The sequence below is a fragment of the Sebastes umbrosus genome, chromosome 14 (genome assembly GCF_015220745.1).
Source record: "Sebastes umbrosus isolate fSebUmb1 chromosome 14, fSebUmb1.pri, whole genome shotgun sequence".
Lineage (NCBI taxonomy): Eukaryota > Metazoa > Chordata > Actinopteri > Perciformes > Sebastidae > Sebastes > Sebastes umbrosus.
This window is the reverse complement of record NC_051282.1, coordinates 11714553-11735392: the sequence shown is the minus strand read 5'-3', so window position 1 is coordinate 11735392 and position 20840 is coordinate 11714553. Positions and strand designations below refer to the sequence as shown.

Genomic DNA, 20840 nt, shown 5'->3' with positions numbered 1-20840 from the left:
TGGAGGTGTTCACAGTTTTTCTCAATTGTTTACACACAAATACTGGTACTTGACACACAATGACCACAACATGTAACTCATGCACCAACCCCCTGAACCAATTCTGCTAAACTACAAGCACAATTCCTGCTTTACACTCAAATTGCAGTTCTAAAACACACTTTTTTCAAAACACTACACACAATTCTCTGCATTTGGCACAATTTTCATGAAGAAAATCTCGTTTTCACAAGGAACACACTGTCATTCAAAATTCTAAAGTCAATTGCCCTACTATGCACACTGACTCATCACATGGGCAAACACCTGTCACACAGTGTTACAATTAGCAATCAGTTGATGCTTTTCATGGCTGGATTCGACATGCTAAGCGATATTTCCCCCGTTGCTTGGCCAGGGAAAACATTGCTTGTGATGTGGATGAGGTGCTGTGGCCAGACCGAAACAGAAGAGAGGATGCAGCATAGTTGTTTTTTTTCGTTTTTTTTACTGTAACTGTATACAGTAAATTCCTCTGTTGTTTTGTATGTAGACCACTGTATGTGCAACTTTGTGTTGGTTGGGATGTACACTGTGTACATTGTTTTTGTGGGGAAAATAAAATATATGTGTTACCGTGTATTTGTGTGTTCTGAGTATAAAAACAATATTCTAAATTATTTTACAACACACTTATGTATGTACTGTCTGTAGTAAGTGTAACACTGAACAAAAAAAAGACAAGTCATTATGATGAATGGAGAAGAAGTGTTTTCCATTCATCATAGTGTTTTACATTGAGCACATCAGTGTTCAACTGGTTCTTATAAATGTCTATTCATATGATGGTTTGTGTGTGTCATTTGAAAACAAAATACCATTTTGAGAAGAAATAACATTGTTTTGAATGTAAAGTTTCATTTTGCAGGAGAATCGAGGGGTTTTGCCCATCGTGTGTGTGTTTTTTGATTTGTGTGTAGAGTTCTGAGAGTATGAGGCATGCTTTCAGAAAATGTGTGTAAACAATCGAGAAAAACTGTAATTCACCTGCTGATCACGTTGAGGCCGACGTACAGCCAAACTGTACCCTTCGTGCGTAATTACGCGCGATCAGGCAACAGAAACAGCAGGACATCATGTTGTCTGACAGTGTTTGTATGCCAATCTTTGCAGGAGAGACAGAACCGGAGAGTGAACCGGTGTCAAGAGTCTTGTGTGGACATCAAAACGGCCGAGGTACCGCGAAACCACCGTTCCTGATGAACCCCGGTTAGTTGGAACGAGGGCAGCTCGTTATGGATAAAAAGGTGGACCAGAGTCCTCAGAAATGTTCCGCGGCTGTGGTGAGAGGAGAACAGCTCAAAGAGGCAGATGTCGGTTACTTTGTTGATAGTGATGTGTTCATGAGTGAGGAAGGTGTAGACTGGAATAATGCGCTGATTAGCTCACAATCTGGGATGAAAACTCAAGCTGATCGTTCTGCTGATTATCGCCACTTTGTAGTGGGTGATAACGTTTTGGCTCTTCTGCCCATTGTTGGTTCTGCTATCACTGCATGTTTTTCCGGCCTTGTCCTGTGTGTAACCAGGCTCTCTCTCTCCAGAGGAGGTCTGAACCTGGTCCCCGCGGCTCCTGTTCTGAGAAGGGCTGATAGTCCTCATGTAGCTCAGAGGAGAGCCGGTCCGAGCCTCTACTCCAGACTGACCCCGTTGTCAGAAAGGAGCTGTCCTCTAGGCTGACCTTCAGTCAGTGACCTTCCAGTCAGTGACCTTCAGTCAGTGACCTTCAGTCAGTGACCTTCCAGTCAGTGACCTTCCAGTCAGCCTACAGCAGAGGTTCCGGCCGGATCTGCTCCGGACAACCTAGCTTTTCAGCAATCTCCTAGGTAGGAAAGGACTATGACGTCAGTCATGACATCACAGACGATGATCGATCAACCAATCAGTGGGCTAAATGCGGTAGTTTATTCAACGTCAGCATAAACATTATTTAATAATATTATGAATAGCTCTGACCCAGAATCAGGGTTTATTAAATGACCGTATTCCTATGATGAAATATAGTCATTTAAATGCTGTTGAAACAACAGTTATACTGTATATAATGTATATGTTCTTAATGTATATGTTCTTAATATGCCCTTGTACAAAGTATTTCCTTTTATAATTGTAATGTAAATGTAATATAACTTATTATTTTAACGGAGCTTCCCAGCAAAAAGTATTTCACACGTTTGTACCTGTATAACCGGCGTGACAATAAACATCTTGAATCTTGAATATAGTCATTTAAATGCTGTTGAAACAACAGTTATACTGGATGTAACCTGGACATTTCATAAAAACTTGTTGTGTGGAATCAGGTTGGAGCGTCATAGCCCTTTAACATTTGACGTAGTAATGTGCAGAAATTGTCAGGAAATAACAGTAAAGATGAGCAAAATCAATATAATGACAAGTTGTAGTATTAGAATTACCTGTAATTACTATTGGGTAATTATAGAGTCAAATCAAAACATAAACTCTTTATGACTTTATGACAGCTGCTAAATCAGGCCATGTGGCAGACGGTGACGTCACACATGACATAGAACATAACTGGTAGGACTGCTGACATCTTCTGTGACGTCGTACATGACATCACAGAACATAAGAATCCCCACAAGAATTGTGACGTCACTTCACAGATAGTCTGCACTCAATTACGGTCAAATCAAATAGAATAATCCAATAATCCGACCATGCTCACTTTGATTAGTAGCCTGATGATCAAATGTTGCTGCCAGCAGCAGGTGGAGTTAAGGGAAGCTTCAATAGCCTAATGCCAAGCTAGAGGGAAATGTTGATTTACCAGAAGATAAAGGAAGAAATCATTAATATGTTTTCAGTTATACTCAATGTATGTTGACTTACACTGTAGCCTATTCAAGGTGACATTTGATGTGACTGCATCATTAGAGCTAAATAAATGCAGTATTGCCTTTGGTATTGGGCTAATATCATATTTGTTTACAATTTGATTTGTATAAATAGCTACATAAAAACCTTTTTATTAAACAAATATAGCCTACATTTATGTACAAAATGTGGAAATGTATGTTGTATGTAGCCTAATGTAATGCATACAAAATACATTTGACATAGATATATATATATATATAGATATATTGGATGAAATGTCAGGTTACATCCAGTATAACTGTTGTTTCAACAGCATTTAAATGACGATATTTCATCATTGGAATACGGTCATTTAATAACCCTGATTCTGGGTCAGAGCTATTCATGATATCATTAAATAATGTTGATGATGACGTTGAATAAACTATCGCATTTAACCCATTGATTGGTTGATCGGAGATCATCGTCTTTGATGTCATGACGTCATGACTGACGTCAAAGTCCTCGCTCGAAAAGTTTACTTATAGGACCCGCTCTGCGATCAGGTTCAAATTTCCTACCTAGGAGATTGCTGAAAAGCTTTTTAAGCTTTTTCTAAAGGGGGAACCCGTGTAAGGGATTGGCTGAAAAGCTAGGTTGTTCGGAGCAGATCCGGCCGGAACCTCTCCTCTAGGCTGACTGAAGGTCACTGAAGGTCAGCCTAGAGGACAGCTCCTTTCTGACAATGCGTCAGTCTGGAGTAGAGGCTCGGACCGGCTCTCCTCTGAGCTACATGAGGACTATCAGCCCTTCTCACCAGGTTCAGACCTCCTCTGGAGAGAGAGAGCCTGGTTAGTCTCAGGACTGGTCGGCCAGATTGGCTGAGAGAATGATGAAGTAACAGTTCTGGTCAACGACCAATGATCATGACTCATTGTTGCTCTTTCAAAATGAAAAGCGGAGAACAGTTTTCTGTTTACGTTTTCTTTCTTAACTTACCCTGTAAAGTCCAAATGCGTTGTCCTTTCCCTCAAACCAACATTCGCGCACTCACAAGCCGATCCGGTTACCTGCGGTACTACAGCAGGTAAACAGAGGAGCAGAGCGCGCCGTGCTGCGGGCGCTCCAAACCAACTTTACGCACACGCGCACCAAATTTTCTGAAACACACAAACAGGCCACGATCAAACTTCTGCTGCAGACAGCTTTTACCGTTTAACTGACCCAAATGGTCCAAACAAATCACAAAGAGCTCGACTAATTATCAAAATGCCCAAAAGCACAAAAATACACATTACCAGATCTTATCTACACGTCGCGGCAGGAAACAGCTGGACGAGCCCTCAATCTGTCATAGCCCGGCTCCTAGGACATGACAAATACGGGAAAGGACGCAGTGAATGATTGTAAATTAAAGATATTTATTATAAATAAATTAAGGATATACAGAAGTAACTACCAATGTGGAGTGTGTCAGTCAGTAACATCAGTAATGTAGATGTGGATGTGTGAGCATGATGAAGTGTGATGTGTTGTGAGTGAAAACTAAAGAAAAGACAAACAAAGGCAGCAGGTTCTGGCAGGGATGAGTCCAGGTGAAGGAGAGAGAAAGAGAAAGAGAAAGAGAGAGAGCATCGCTTGATTGGGGCTTTTCTGCTCAGGGCGCGCCAGCATCAGGTGGTGCTCTGCATCAGGTGGTGCTCTGCATCAGGTGCTGCTCTGCATCAGGTGGTGCTCTGCATCAGGCACCTTCTCCATCATTACATAGTGCTGTTGTTGAGCATGTGCTATTGTTTATGTTCATTTAAGTTACGTTATGTTGTGCTTCAAATTTTCGCCTCTCTTTCCTCCATCAACCATGAAAGAAAGAACCACTGCTGCTGCTTTGTATATGTTGTAGAAGTCACAGATATGTCAGAAAACTGGGATGTCATGAACCTGTATGAGCTGCATCACATACAGTGCCATTGCACTGACTGTATATAGCAAGCCACCGGTCGCTACTGTCGCTACTATTAATATTACTATTTAAAAAACATCACACAACTATCGCATTAGCTCATTAATTGATTGATTGATTGATTGATCGGAGACGTCGATATTGTCACTTTCGAAAAGAGTTTCTTTCTTTCTCAAATGAAATAAGATGACATATAGAATATATCTGAATAGTCTACTATGTGTCTCAGCTTCATAACTGTCACCAGAGGTGGAATGTAACTAAGTACATTTACTCAAGTACTAATCAATTCTGAGATGTCAGCAGTTCTCACTTTATGCATCATGTAAGCAGCCAGATTACACAGTATTTAGGCTCCAATAGAGGCAGTATTGAGCACAGCACGGAAATGTAACCTGATGCAGCAACTTTATCAATTCATAATAAAAGACATGTTTGTACCTCAACTTGTAACCCACAGATATAATCGTCCCTTACAAAATACACACACTGCATGTTGTGTCTCCTGACACAGACGCTCAAATATTCCCTGGAAAGCGTATTTGGGATGCTGTATAATAAATGTGGGTTGCTTTTCTATTCATATTTGCGGTGCTGTATACTGATATTTAGTCGAGTTTATATTTTGGGCTTGGGAAGAATGTGACCCACACAGAATGTAATCACATTGAAGTTGAAGTATTTATTGTGTTTTGATGTAAGATGAAGTGTATTTTTGGGATTCCTATTGTGTTAGTCCACTGTGGATCAGTGTTGGATCCTGTCCTGGCCAGCAGGAGGCAGTAGAGGAGCGTTTGTAACTCAGGGAGTGTCTTTACTCAGGGACTGCTGGCTGAGAGACCTGTCTAACAATAGCATGATGCTTCTGTCTCACCATTTCTCCTGTCTAACAGGACATTTATGTCTGGCTGCTTGTCCTGCAACACCAATGAGCTTATTTACCCTGAGTGTGGCCTGTCCTGTGAGATTTTCTGTTGTTGAAGTTTGTGTTTCTGTAAATTCTATCTTTTACCCTCTCTCTTCACAGCGTTTCTAATTAGGAAATACATACTACAAATAAGAAATACATAGTTATTGCTGCTGTAAAAACACTCAATTTCTGTGCACAAGAGGACCTTTCATAGCATTTGTGTTGCATATAGCAATCAGAAGATAATGCACTGAATGATTCATATGAAAACATAATGGATTATTACTTAAAGCTACTGCATTCAAGTAAATATCTGAGCACGTGTGTGTTGGATATATTTATACGCATATCTTGGCAATATATCCTACTTCAAATGTATTTTGTATGCATTTCATTAGGCTACATACAACATACATTTCAACAGTGTGTACATAAATGTAGGCTATATTTGTTTAGTAAAAGGTTTTTATGTAGCTATTTACATAAGTCAAATTGTAAAGAAATATGATATTGCATTTATGCTACAATGAAACCAACTGAAAATATGATATCTGTTGGCCTACAGATTGAATTGGATAATGAGAAAGAATACCAAAGGCAATACTGCATTTATTTAGCTCTAATGATGTAGTCACATCAAATGTCACCTTGAATAGGCTACAGTGTAAGTCAACATAAATTGAGTATAACTGAAAAATTATTAATGATTTCTTCCTTTATCTTCTGGTAAATCAACATTTCCCTCTAGCTTGGCATTAGGCTATTGAAGCTTCCCTTAACTCCACCTGCTGCTGGCAGCAACATTTGATCATCAGGCTACTAATCAAAGTGAGCATGGTCGGATTATTGGATTATTCTATTTGATTTGACTGTAATTAAGTGCAGACTATCTGTGAGGTGACGTCACAATTCTTGTGGGAATTCTTATGTGCATTGATGTCATGTACGACGTCACAGAAGATGTCAGCAGTCCTACCAGTTATGTTCTGTGTCACGTGTGACGTCACCGGCCTCCCTATATTAGATTAGTATTAGCATTAGTAATAACAGCATACATGATATCTCTGCTTTTTGCCAGATGTGTAACGTTATTACAAAAAGTGTTATATAGCTAAAGCTTGACTCATGCAGAATTGTATCAATACTATACTTGAATGTTTTCTGCATATTTGTGGATCACCTTACACCCGTTTTTGATTATTTGATTATATTGTTATCCAAAGCATCCGTCTGCCACATGGCCTGATTTAGCAGCTGTCATAAAGTCATAAAGAGTTTATGTTTTGATTTGACTCTATAATTACCCAATAGTAATTCCAGGTAATTCTAATACTACAACTTGTCATTATATTGATTTTGCTCATCTTACTTTACTGTTATTTCCTGACAATTTCTGCACATTACTGCGTAAAATTTTAAAAGGCTATGACGCTCCAACCTGATTCCACACAACAAGTTTTTATGAAATGTCCAGGTTACATCCAGTATAACTGGACGTGTGAAATACTTTTTGCTGGAACCTCCATTAAAATAATAAGTTATATTACATTTACATTACAGTTACATTCACATTACAATTATAAAAGGAAATACTTTATACAAGGGAATATTAAGAACATATACATTCAGAACATAACATAAGATAAGATAAGATAAGATGAACCTTTATTAATCCCCGGAGGGAAATTCAGGTGTTAAAGCAGCAACATCAGCAAACAGAGTGAAACAAAGGAGAGGTAAAGGTATACAACAATTATAAAAACAATAAATAGAGATATAAAAGATACAGAGTGAATGGGTGAACATAGTGTGTGCAGTCCGTCAATAAATACATGTAATATGTGCATATGTGCAGCCTATAAAGTGATATATAGGATGTAGAGTAATAATGAATACGGTCATTTAATAACCCTGATTCTGGGTCAGAGCTATTCATGATATCATTAAATAATGTAGATGCTGACGTTGAATAAACTATCGCATTTAGCCCAAAATATATCTTATACTGTATATACTGTATATATTCTTAATATACTTTCAGATTTCTTCTCCCTGTGTGTCCTGTATGTCGCTCTGTGTCTCACTCAGGGATGCAGGCGTTGGCCCTGACAGACGCCGGCTCTACTACAGACGCAGCTGACCGGCATTCACCTCCTCTCTCTGGGCATGAACGGATCAAGTGTTCATCCATTCTTCACCCGAAACACTTCATCGTATCTGAAGTTAAGTGGCATGAATAGTAGGGATGCACCGATACCGATCCGAATACGGTCATTTAATAATATTCAGAGCTAGGGTGTGTGCCTTTGTGTTTTCCTTTTTGCGCCACCCGAAACCCTCGTTTTTGGTTATTATAATTCAAACCATTGTATGCTTTATTTTACTTTAATTTCATTCACGGCAATAAAACAAGCGATTGCCTGATAACACCGGCTGTATGTTACTTCCTTCACCCCTACACCACCTCTGGGTTGTAACACATCCAGTAGAACTGTTGTTTCAACAGCATTTAAATGACTATATTTCATCACTGTAATACGGTCATTTATTAACCCTGATCTGGGTCAGAGCTATTCATGATATCATTAAATTATGTTTATGCTGACGTTGAATAAACTATCACATTTAGCCCATTGATTGGTTGATCGGAGATCATCGTCATCACTACACAGACGTCATGACTGACATCATGACAACACAGACGTCATGACTGACGTCATGACAACAGAGACGTCATGACTGACGTCATGACAACAGAGACGTCATGACTGACGTCACAGTCCTCGCTCGAAAAGTTTACTTATAGGACCCGCGCTGCGATCAGGTTCAGATCATCGTGGTTAATATTGCTGGAAAGCTGGGTTGTTCGGTGCCGGTCGGGGTTCTCTATGAGGCCTCTCCGGATCAACATTGAGCAATCGAGGACTATCAGCTGTTAACTGAAGAAGACGGAAGACTGAAGACTGAAGACTGAAGACGGAAGACTGAAGATGCAACGTGGTGGGTGGTGGGGGGTAAGTGAGTGACTGAGTGAGTGAGTGAGTGAGTGACTGAGTGAGTGACTGAGTGAGTGACTGAGTGAGTGAGTGAGTGAGTGACTGACTGGGTGACTGACTGAGTGAGTGAGTGAGTGAGTGACTGAGTGACTGACTGGGTGACTGACTGAGTGACTGAGTGACTGACTGACTGACTGGGTGACTGACTGAGTGACTGAGTGACTGACTGACTGGTGACTGACTGAGTGACTGGGTGACTGACTGAGTGAGTGAGTGAGTGAGTGACTGAGTGACTGACTGGGTGACTGACTGAGTGACTGGGTGACTGACTGAGTGAGTGAGTGAGTGAGTGACTGAGTGACTGACTGGGTGACTGACTGAGTGACTGAGTGACTGACTGAGTGAGTGAGTGAGTGACTGAGTGACTGACTGACTGACTGGGTGACTGACTGACTGACTGACTGAGTGACTGGGTGACTGACTGGGTGAGTGACTGAGTGAGTGACTGAGTGAGTGAGTGACTGAGTGACTGACTGGGTGACTGAGTGACTGACTGGGTGAGTGAGTGACTGAGTGACTGACTGGGTGACTGAGTGACTGACTGGGTGACTGAGTGACTGACTGGTGACTGAGTGACTGACTGAGTGAGTGAGTGACTGGGTGACTGACTGGGTGACTGAGTGACTGACTGGGTGACTGAGTGACTGACTGAGTGAGTGACTGACTGACTGAGTGACTGAGTGACTGACTGGGTGACTGAGTGACTGACTGAGTGAGTGAGTGAGCGAGTGAGTGAGTGAGTGAGTGACTGACTGACTGAGTGAGTGACTGACTGAGTGACTGAGTGACTGACTGAGCGAGTGAGTGAGTGAGTGAGTGAGTGAGTGAGTGAGTGGTGTAGTAACAGTGCTGGTCATCGACCAATGAGGAAACTCCATCAGTCGGTAGACGGTTGGAGTTTCCTCATAGTTGCTCTTTCTAAATGAAAAGGAGGAGAAACAGTTCTGTGTTTAGGTTTTCTGTGGAGTGTGTCAGTGGTTCAATGTATCATCACATAGTGCTGTTGTTGAGCATGTGCTGTTGTTTATATTCGTTTAAGTTACGTTATGTTGTGCTTCGTATTGTATTATCGTGCATTCACACCAAGCGAGAAGCAAATGTTCGCCTCTCTTTCCTCCATCAGCCACAGCGGACAATTTTCCAAAAGCTCCCTCTTTCCACCGGGAGGAGAGAGAGTGTTTTTATTGTCCTCAGACCACACACACATTATTGTGAGTTGCTTGCTCCTCAAACGCGAAAGGAGCAGCAGCAATCTTCACCTGATGTGTCCCAACCCAAAGACATATAGGTTTGATTAAATCAGTATCACCTGTAGTTCCAGCTGGCCAGAGTGAACATGATGTTGAGAGTCCAGATCCAGATGTTTTAAGCCCTTTGTATTGGACGGGCTGGTGTCACTGACAGGTGAGCCAGAGGACCAGACACCCGGGCGTATTTTACGCGTCACGGGCGGATCGTAGTCTGTGATTCTATCAGTGCTGACCGGCTCCTACTACTAATACTAATACTACTACTAATACTAATACTAATACTAATACTAATAATAATAATAAAAATTATACAAAATGTCAATATTTGTGTTTTAAATATGGAATGCACCCAGTAATATGTGTAATTTGATTGTAATGCGATTATATTTTGTGTTAATAATCTGAATCTGTAAAGTAACTAAAGTTGTCAGATAAATGTAGTGGAGTAAAAAGTCTACTATTCCCTCTGAGATGTAGAAGTAGAAAGTAGCAGAACATGCAAATACTCAAGTAAAGTAGAAGTATACCTCAAAATTGTATTTAAGTACTTAGTTACATTCCGCCACTGAGTACATTTTATACTGTTGTGTTTTTTCAAAGTATTATTTACTCTTCCTGTTGGAATAAAATAATTGTTAATTATTTAACTGCAAGGTAGTAATGTGTTTTTGATGCATTAAATCATACCGGGATGTTTGCTGAAATTGATTGGATGTGGCACAGCCAAACCGAGAAACAATTCCACCAGCCGCCACTGGAAACGATATTACCGGAGGAAAAGTATCTCCTGCTCTGGAGGTGTTTAATTCACCTGCTGATCACGTTGAGGCCGACGTACAGCCAAACTGTACCCTTCGTGCGTAATTACGCGCGATCAGGCAACAGAAACAGCAGGACATCATGTTGTCTGACAGTGTTTGTATGCCACTCTTTGCAGGAGAGACAGAACCGGAGAGTGAACCGGTGTCAAGAGTCTTGTGTGGACATCAAAACGGCCGAGGTACCGCGAAACCACCGTTCCTGATGAACCCCGGTTAGTTGGAACGAGGGCAGCTCGTTATGGATAAAAAGGTGGACCAGAGTCCTCAGAAATGTTCCGCGGCTGTGGTGAGAGGAGAACAGCTCAAAGAGGCAGATGTCGGTTACTTTGTTGATAGTGATGTGTTCATGAGTGAGGAAGGTGTAGACTGGAATAATGCGCTGATTAGCTCACAATCTGGGATGAAAACTCAAGCTGATCGTTCTGCTGATTATCGCCACTTTGTAGTGGGTGATAACGTTTTGGCTCTTCTGCCCATTGTTGGTTCTGCTATCACTGCATGTTTTTCCGGCCTTGTCCTGTGTGTAACCAGGCTCTCTCTCTCCAGAGGAGGTCTGAACCTGGTCCCCGCGGCTCCTGTTCTGAGAAGGGCTGATAGTCCTCATGTAGCTCAGAGGAGAGCCGGTCCGAGCCTCTACTCCAGACTGACCCCGTTGTCAGAAAGGAGCTGTCCTCTAGGCTGACCTTCAGTCAGTGACCTTCCAGTCAGTGACCTTCAGTCAGTGACCTTCAGTCAGTGACCTTCCAGTCAGTGACCTTCCAGTCAGCCTACAGCAGAGGTTCCGGCCGGATCTGCTCCGGACAACCTAGCTTTTCAGCAATCTCCTAGGTAGGAAAGGACTATGACGTCAGTCATGACATCACAGACGATGATCGATCAACCAATCAGTGGGCTAAATGCGGTAGTTTATTCAACGTCAGCATAAACATTATTTAATAATATTATGAATAGCTCTGACCCAGAATCAGGGTTTATTAAATGACCGTATTCCTATGATGAAATATAGTCATTTAAATGCTGTTGAAACAACAGTTATACTGTATATAATGTATATGTTCTTAATATGCCCTTGTACAAAGTATTTCCTTTTATAATTGTAATGTAAATGTAATATAACTTATTATTTTAATGGAGCTTCCCAGCAAAAAGTATTTCACACGTTTGTACCTGTATAACCGGCGTGACAATAAACATCTTGAATCTTGAATATAGTCATTTAAATGCTGTTGAAACAACAGTTATACTGGATGTAACCTGGACATTTCATAAAAACTTGTTGTGTGGAATCAGGTTGGAGCGTCATAGCCCTTTAACATTTGACGTAGTAATGTGCAGAAATTGTCAGGAAATAAAAGTAAAGATGAGCAAAATCAATATAATGACAAGTTGTAGTATTAGAATTACCTGTAATTACTATTGGGTAATTATAGAGTCAAATCAAAACAAAAACTCTTTATGACTTTATGACAGCTGCTAAATCAGGCCATGTGGCAGACGGTGACGTCACACATGACATAGAACATAACTGGTAGGACTGCTGACATCTTCTGTGACGTCGTACATGACATCACAGAACATAAGAATCCCCACAAGAATTGTGACGTCACTTCACAGATAGTCTGCACTCAATTACGGTCAAATCAAATAGAATAATCCAATAATCCGACCATGCTCACTTTGATTAGTGGCCTGATGATCAAATGTCGCTGCCAGCAGCAGGTGGAGTTAAGGGAAGCTTCAATAGCCTAATGCCAAGCTAGAGGGAAATGTTGATTTACCAGAAGATAAAGGAAGAAATCATTAATATGTTTTCAGTTATACTCAATTTATGTTGACTTACACTGTAGCCTATTCAAGGTGACATTTGATGTGACTGCATCATTAGAGCTAAATAAATGCAGTATTGCCTTTGGTATTGGGCTAATATCATATTTGTTTACAATTTGATTTGTATAAATAGCTACATAAAAACCTTTTTATTAAACAAATATAGCCTACATTTATGTACAAAATGTGGAAATGTATGTTGTATGTAGCCTAATGTAATGCATACAAAATACATTTGACATAGATATATATATATAGATATATATAGATATATTGGATGAAATGTCAGGTTACATCCAGTATAACTGTTGTTTCAACAGCATTTAAATGACGATATTTCATCATTGGAATACGGTCATTTAATAACCCTGATCTGGGTCAGAGCTATTCATGATATCATTAAATAATGTAGATGATGACGTTGAATAAACTATCGCATTTAACCCATTGATTGGTTGATCGGAGATCATCGTCTTTGATGTCATGACGTCATGACTGACGTCAAAGTCCTCGCTCGAAAAGTTTACTTATAGGACCCGCTCTGCGATCAGGTTCAAATTTCCTACCTAGGAGATTGCTGAAAAGCTTTTTAAGCTTTTTCTAAAGGGGGAACCCGTGTAAGGGATTGGCTGAAAAGCTAGGTTGTTCGGAGCAGATCCGGCCGGAACCTCTCCTCTAGGCTGACTGAAGGTCACTGAAGGTCAGCCTAGAGGACAGCTCCTTTCTGACAATGCGTCAGTCTGGAGTAGAGGCTCGGACCGGCTCTCCTCTGAGCTACATGAGGACTATCAGCCCTTCTCAGGCCTGGAGCCCGCGGAGACCAGGTTCAGACCTCCTCTGGAGAGAGAGAGCCTGGTTAGTCTCAGGACTGGTCGGCCAGATTGGCTGAGAGAATGATGAAGTAACAGTTCTGGTCAACGACCAATGATCATGACTCATTGTTGCTCTTTCAAAATGAAAAGCGGAGAACAGTTTTCTGTTTACGTTTTCTTTCTTAACTTACCCTGTAAAGTCCAAATGCGTTGTCCTTTCCCTCAAACCAACATTCGCGCACTCACAAGCCGATCCGGTTACCTGCGGTACTACAGCAGGTAAACAGAGGAGCAGAGCGCGCCGTGCTGCGGGCGCTCCAAACCAACTTTACGCACACGCGCACCAAATTTTCTGAAACACACAAACAGGCCACGATCAAACTTCTGCTGCAGACAGTTTTTACCGTTTAACTGACCCAAATGGTCCAAACAAATCACAAAGAGCTCGACTAATTATCAAAATGCCCAAAAGCACAAAAATACACATTACCAGATCTTATCTACACGTCGCGGCAGGAAACAGCTGGACGAGCCCTCAATCTGTCATAGCCCGGCTCCTAGGACATGACAAATACGGGAAAGGACGCAGTGAATGATTGTAAATTAAAGATATTTATTATAAATAAATTAAGGATATACAGAAGTAACTACCAATGTGGAGTGTGTCAGTCAGTAACATCAGTAATGTAGATGTGGATGTGTGAGGATGATGAAGTGTGATGTGTTGTGAGTGAAAACTAAAGAAAAGACAAACAAAGCAGCCAGCAGGTTCTGGCAGGGATGAGTCCAGGTGAAGGAGAGAGAAAGAGAAAGAGAGAGAGAGAGAGCATCGCTTGATTGGGGCTTTTCTGCTCAGGGCGCGCCAGCATCAGGTGGTGCTCTGCATCAGGCTGCTCTGCATCAGGTGCTGCTCTGCATCAGGTGGTGCTCTGCATCAGGCACCTTCTCCATCATTACATAGTGCTGTTGTTGAGCATGTGCTATTGTTTATGTTCATTTAAGTTACGTTATGTTGTGCTTCAAATTTTCGCCTCTCTTTCCTCCATCAACCATGAAAGAAAGAACCACTGCTGCTGCTTTGTACATGTTGTAGAAGTCACAGATATGTCAGAAAACTGGGATGTCATGAACCTGTATGAGCTGCATCACATACAGTGCCATTGCACTGACTGTATATAGCAAGCCACCGGTCGCTACTGTCGCTACTATTAATATTACTATTTAAAAAAACATCACACAACTATCGCATAGCTCATTAATTGATTGATTGATTGATTGATCGGAGACGTCGATATTGTCACTTTCGAAAAGAGTTTCCTTCTTTCTCAAATGAAATAAGATGACATATAGAATATATCTGAATAGTCTACTATGTGTCTCAGCTTCATAACTGTCACCAGAGGTGGAATGTAACTAAGTACATTTACTCAAGTACTAATCAATTCTGAGATGTCAGCAGTTCTCACTTTATGCATCATGTAAGCAGCCAGATTACACAGTATTTAGGCTCCAATAGAGGCAGTATTGAGCACAGCACGGAAATGTAACCTGATGCAGCAACTTTATCAATTCATAATAAAAGACATGTTTGTACCTCAACTTGTAACCCACAGATATAATCGTCCCTTACAAAATACACACACTGCATGTTGTGTCTCCTGACACAGACGCTCAAATATTCCCTGGAAAGCGTATTTGGGATGCTGTATAATAAATGTGGGTTGCTTTTCTATTCATATTTGCGGTGCTGTATACTGATATTTAGTCGAGTTTATATTTTGGGCTTGGGAAGAATGTGACCCACACAGAATGTAATCACATTGAAGTTGAAGTATTTATTGTGTTTTGATGTAAGATGAAGTGTATTTTTGGGATTCCTATTGTGTTAGTCCACTGTGGATCAGTGTTGGATCCTGTCCTGGCCAGCAGGAGGCAGTAGAGGAGCGTTTGTAACTCAGGGAGTGTCTTTACTCAGGGACTGCTGGCTGAGAGACCTGTCTAACAATAGCATGATGCTTCTGTCTCACCATTTCTCCTGTCTAACAGGACATTTATGTCTGGCTGCTTGTCCTGCAACACCAATGAGCTTATTTACCCTGAGTGTGGCCTGTCCTGTGAGATTTTCTGTTGTTGAAGTTTGTGTTTCTGTAAATTCTATCTTTTACCCTCTCTCTTCACAGCGTTTCTAATTAGGAAATACATACTACAAATAAGAAATACATAGTTATTGCTGCTGTAAAAACACTCAATTTCTGTGCACAAGAGGACCTTTCATAGCATTTGTGTTGCATATAGCAATCAGAAGATAATGCACTGAATGATTCATATGAAAACATAATGGATTATTACTTAAAGCTACTGCATTCAAGTAAATATCTGAGCAAGTGTGTGTTGGATATATTTATACGCATATCTTGGCAATATATCCTACTTCAAATGTATTTTGTATGCATTTCATTAGGCTACATACAACATACATTTCAACAGTGTGTACATAAATGTAGGCTATATTTGTTTAGTAAAAAGGTTTTTATGTAGCTATTTATATAAGTCAAATTGTAAAGAAATATGATATTGCATTTATGCTACAATGAAACCAACTGAAAATATGATATCTGTTGGCCTACAGATTGAATTGGATAATGAGAAAGAATACCAAAGGCAATACTGCATTTATTTAGCTCTAATGATGTAGTCACATCAAATGTCACCTTGAATAGGCTACAGTGTAAGTCAACATAAATTGAGTAATAACTGAAAAATTATTAATGATTTCTTCCTTTATCTTCTGGTAAATCAACATTTCCCTCTAGCTTGGTATTAGGCTATTGAAGCTTCCCTTAACTCCACCTGCTGCTGGCAGCAACATTTGATCATCAGGCCACTAATCAAAGTGAGCATGGTTGGATTATTGGATTATTCTATTTGATTTGACTGTAATTAAGTGCAGATATCTGTGAGGTGACGTCACAATTCTTGTGGGAATTCTTATGTGCATTGATGTCATGTACGACGTCACAGAAGATGTCAGCAGTCCTACCAGTTATGTTCTGTGTCACGTGTGACGTCACCGGCCTCCCTATATTAGATTAGTATTAGCATTAGTAATAACAGCATACATGATATCTCTGCTTTTTGCCAGCACACTTTGCCAAATGTGTAACGTTATTTTAAAAAGTGTTATATAGGTAAAGCTTGACTCATGCAGAATTGTATCAATACTATACTTGAATGTTTTCTGCATATTTGTGGATCACCTTACACCCGTTTTTGATTATTTGATTATATTGTTATCCAAAGCATCCGTCTGCCACATGGCCTGATTTAGCAGCTGTCATAAAGTCATAAAGAGTTTATGTTTTGATTTGACTCTATAATTACCCAATAGTAATTACAGGTAATTCTAATACTACAACTTGTCATTATATTGATTTTGCTCATCTTTACTTTACTGTTATTTCCTGACAATTTCTGCAAATTACTGCGTAAAATTTTAAAAGGCTATGACGCTCCAACCTGATTCCACACAACAAGTTTTTATGAAATGTCCAGGTTACATCCAGTATAACTGTTGTTTCAACAGCATTTAAATGACTATATTCAAGATTCAAGATTCAAGATGTTTATTGTCACGCCGGTTATACAGGTACAAACGTGTGAAATACTTTTTGCTGGAACCTCCATTAAAATAATAAGTTATATTACATTTACATTACAGTTACATTCACATTACAATTATAAAAGGAAATACTTTATACAAGGGAATATTAAGAACATATACATTCAGAACATAACATAACATAAGATAAGATAAGATAAGATGAACCTTTATTAATCCCCGGAGGGAAATTCAGGTGTTAAAGCAGCAACATCAGCAAACAGAGCGAAACAAAGGAGAGGTAAAGGTATACAACAATTATAAAAACAATAAATAGAGATATAAAAGATACAGAGTGAATGGGTGAACATAGTGTGTGCAGTCCGTCAATAAATACATGTAATATGTGAATATGTGCAGCCTATAAAGTGATATATAGGATGTAGAGTAATAATGAATACGGTCATTTAATAACCCTGATTCTGGGTCAGAGCTATTCATGATATCATTAAATAATGTAGATGCTGACGTTGAATAAACTATCGCATTTAGCCCAAAATATATCTTATACTGTATATACTGTATATATTCTTAATATACTTTCAGATTTCTTCTCCCTGTGTGTCCTGTATGTCGCTCTGTGTCTCACTCAGGGATGCAGGCGTTGGCCCTGACAGACGCCGGCTCTACTACAGACGCAGCTGACCGGCATTCACCTCCTCTCTCTGGGCATGAACGGATCAAGTGTTCATCCATTCTTCACCCGAAACACTTCATCGTATCTGAAGTTAAGTGGCATGAATAGTAGGGATGCACCGATACCGATCCGAATACGGTCATTTAATAATATTCAGAGCTAGGGTGTGTGCCTTTGTGTTTTCCTTTTTGCGCCACCCGAAACCCTCGTTTTTGGTTATTATAATTCAAACCATTGTATGCTTTATTTTACTTTAATTTCATTCACGGCAATAAAACAAGCGATTGCCTGATAACACCGGCTGTATGTTACTTCCTTCACCCCTACACCACCTCTGGGTTGTAACACATCCAGTATAACTGTTGTTTCAACAGCATTTAAATGACTATATTTCATCACTGTAATACGGTCATTTATTAACCCTGATCTGGGTCAGAGCTATTCATGATATCATTAAATTATGTTTATGCTGACGTTGAATAAACTATCACATTTAGCCCATTGATTGGTTGATCGGAGATCATCGTCATCACTACACAGACGTCATGACTGACATCATGACAACAGAGACGTCATGACTGACATCATGACAACAGAGACGTCATGACTGACGTCATGACAACAGAGACGTCATGACTGACGTCACAGTCCTCGCTCGAAAAGTTTACTTATAGGACCCGCGCTGCGATCAGGTTCAGATCATCGTGGTTAATATTGCTGGAAAGCTGGGTTGTTCGGTGCCGGTCGGGGTTCTCTATGAGGCCTCTCCGGATCAACATTGAGCAATCGAGGACTATCAGCTGTTAACTGAAGAAGACGGAAGACTGAAGACTGAAGACTGAAGAAGCAACGTGGTGGGTGGTGGGGGGTAAGTGAGTGACTGAGTGAGTGAGTGAGTGAGTGACTGAGTGAGTGACTGAGTGAGTGACTGAGTGAGTGAGTGAGTGAGTGACTGACTGGGTGACTGACTGAGTGAGTGAGTGAGTGAGTGACTGAGTGACTGACTGGGTGACTGACTGACTGACTGGGTGACTGACTGAGTGACTGAGTGACTGAGTGACTGACTGGGTGACTGACTGAGTGACTGAGTGACTGACTGACTGACTGACTGGGTGACTGGGTGACTGACTGACTGACTGGGTGACTGACTGAGTGAGTGAGTGAGTGAGTGACTGAGTGACTGAGTGACTGACTGAGTGACTGGGTGACTGACTGACTGACTGGGTGACTGACTGAGTGAGTGAGTGAGTGAGTGACTGAGTGACTGACTGGGTGACTGACTGAGTGACTGGGTGACTGACTGAGTGAGTGAGTGAGTGAGTGACTGAGTGACTGACTGGGTGACTGACTGAGTGACTGACTGGGTGACTGAGTGACTGAGTGACTGACTGAGTGACTGAGTGACTGACTGGGTGACTGGGTGACTGACTGAGTGACTGAGTGACTGACTGACTGACTGGGTGACTGACTGAGTGACTGGGTGACTGACTGAGTGAGTGAGTGAGTGAGTGACTGAGTGACTGACTGGGTGACTGACTGAGTGACTGGGTGACTGACTGAGTGAGTGAGTGAGTGAGTGACTGAGTGACTGACTGGGTGACTGACTGAGTGACTGACTGACTGACTGGGTGACTGACTGAGTGACTGGGTGACTGACTGAGTGAGTGAGTGAGTGAGTGACTGAGTGACTGACTGGGTGACTGACTGAGTGACTGAGTGACTGACTGAGTGACTGGGTGACTGACTGAGTGAGTGAGTGAGTGAGTGACTGACTGGGTGACTGGGTGACTGACTGAGTGACTGAGTGACTGAGTTACTGACTGACTGACTGGGTGACTGACTGAGTGAGTGAGTGAGTGAGTGAGTGAGTGACTGACTGGGTGACTGGGTGACTGACTGAGTGACTGAGTGACTGACTGACTGACTGGGTGACTGACTGAGTGAGTGAGTGAGTGAGTGAGTGACTGAGTGACTGACTGGGTGACTGGGGTGACTGACTGAGTGACTGAGTGACTGAGTGACTGACTGACTGACTGGGTGACTGACTGAGTGACTGGGTGACTGACTGAGTGAGTGAGTGAGTGAGTGACTGAGTGACTGACTGGGTGACTGACTGAGTGACTGGGTGACTGACTGAGTGAGTGAGTGAGTGAGTGACTGAGTGACTGACTGGGTGACTGACTGAGTGACTGACTGACTGACTGAGTGACTGGGTGACTGACTGAGTGAGTGAGTGAGTGAGTGACTGACTGGGTGACTGGGTGACTGACTGAGTGACTGAGTGACTGAGTGACTGACTGACTGACTGGGTGACTGACTGAGTGAGTGAGTGAGTGAGTGACTGAGTGACTGACTGGGTGACTGGGTGACTGACTGAGTGACTGAGTGACTGAGTGACTGACTGACTGACTGGGTGACTGACTGAGTGACTGAGTGACTGGGTGACTGACTGAGTGAGTGAGTGAGTGAGTGAGTGACTGAGTGACTGACTGGGTGACTGACTGAGTGACTGGGTGACTGACTGAGTGAGTGAGTGAGTGAGTGACTGACTGACTGACTTGGTGACTGACTGAGTGACTGAGTGACTGACTGAGTGACTGACTGACTGACTGGGTGACTGACTGAGTGAGTGAGTGAGTGACTGACTGGGTGACTGGGTGACTGACTGAGTGACTGAGTGACTGAGTGACTGACTGACTGACTGGGTGACTGACTGAGTGAGTGAGTGAGTGAGTGACTGAGTGACTGACTGGGTGACTGGGTGACTGACTGAGTGACTGAGTGACTGAGTGACTGACTGACTGACTGGGTGACTGACTGAGTGACTGGGTGACTGACTGAGTGAGTGAGTGAGTGAGTGAGTGACTGAGTGACTGACTGGGTGACTGACTGAGTGACTGGGTGACTGACTGAGTGAGTGAGTGAGTGAGTGACTGACTGACTGACTTGGTGACTGACTGAGTGACTGAGTGACTGACTGAGTGACTGGGTGACTGACTGAGTGAGTGAGTGAGTGAGTGACTGAGTGACTGACTGACTGACTGAGTGACT

The 20840-nt window shown here is 41.6% G+C and overlaps 4 long non-coding RNA genes across 11 annotated transcripts in view; 2 read left to right on the top strand and 2 right to left on the bottom strand.

Moving 5' to 3' along the window:
• The first annotated feature begins 1758 nt into the window (after window positions 1-1758).
• LOC119501722 lies at window positions 1759-8934 on the top strand. 4 transcript variants are annotated; one of them, XR_005209895.1, is made up of 3 exons: window positions 1768-1864; window positions 7770-8742; window positions 8904-8934. It is a non-coding gene; the product is annotated as an uncharacterized LOC119501722 (long non-coding RNA). The 4 variants fall into 4 exon arrangements; XR_005209897.1 differs by having other exon boundaries at window positions 8896-8916; XR_005209896.1 differs by lacking the exon at window positions 8904-8934 and adding an exon at window positions 8824-8833.
• On the bottom strand, window positions 3466-4404 carry LOC119501727. The gene is made up of 2 exons (XR_005209905.1): window positions 4157-4404; window positions 3466-4018 (listed from the first exon to the last, which is right to left on the bottom strand). It is a non-coding gene; the product is annotated as an uncharacterized LOC119501727 (long non-coding RNA).
• Window positions 8935-11586: 2652 nt separating the features above from the next.
• Window positions 11587-20840, top strand: part of LOC119501723 — a 22011-nt gene continuing 12757 nt past the window's right edge. The window contains exons 1-3 of one of the 5 annotated variants that reach the window (XR_005209899.1): window positions 11587-11683; window positions 17699-18657; window positions 18847-18953. This is a non-coding gene — a long non-coding RNA (uncharacterized LOC119501723). Of the gene's footprint in view, window positions 11684-17698; window positions 18658-18838; window positions 18954-20840 lie in introns of those variants that run through there. The other 4 variants (XR_005209900.1, XR_005209898.1, XR_005209902.1 and 1 more) reach the window with 4 other exon arrangements.
• Window positions 18015-20840, bottom strand: part of LOC119501720 — a 15994-nt gene continuing 13168 nt past the window's right edge. Inside the window, exon 3 of the long non-coding RNA XR_005209888.1 lies at window positions 18015-18613. This is a non-coding gene — a long non-coding RNA (uncharacterized LOC119501720). The remainder of the gene's footprint in view (window positions 18614-20840) is intronic.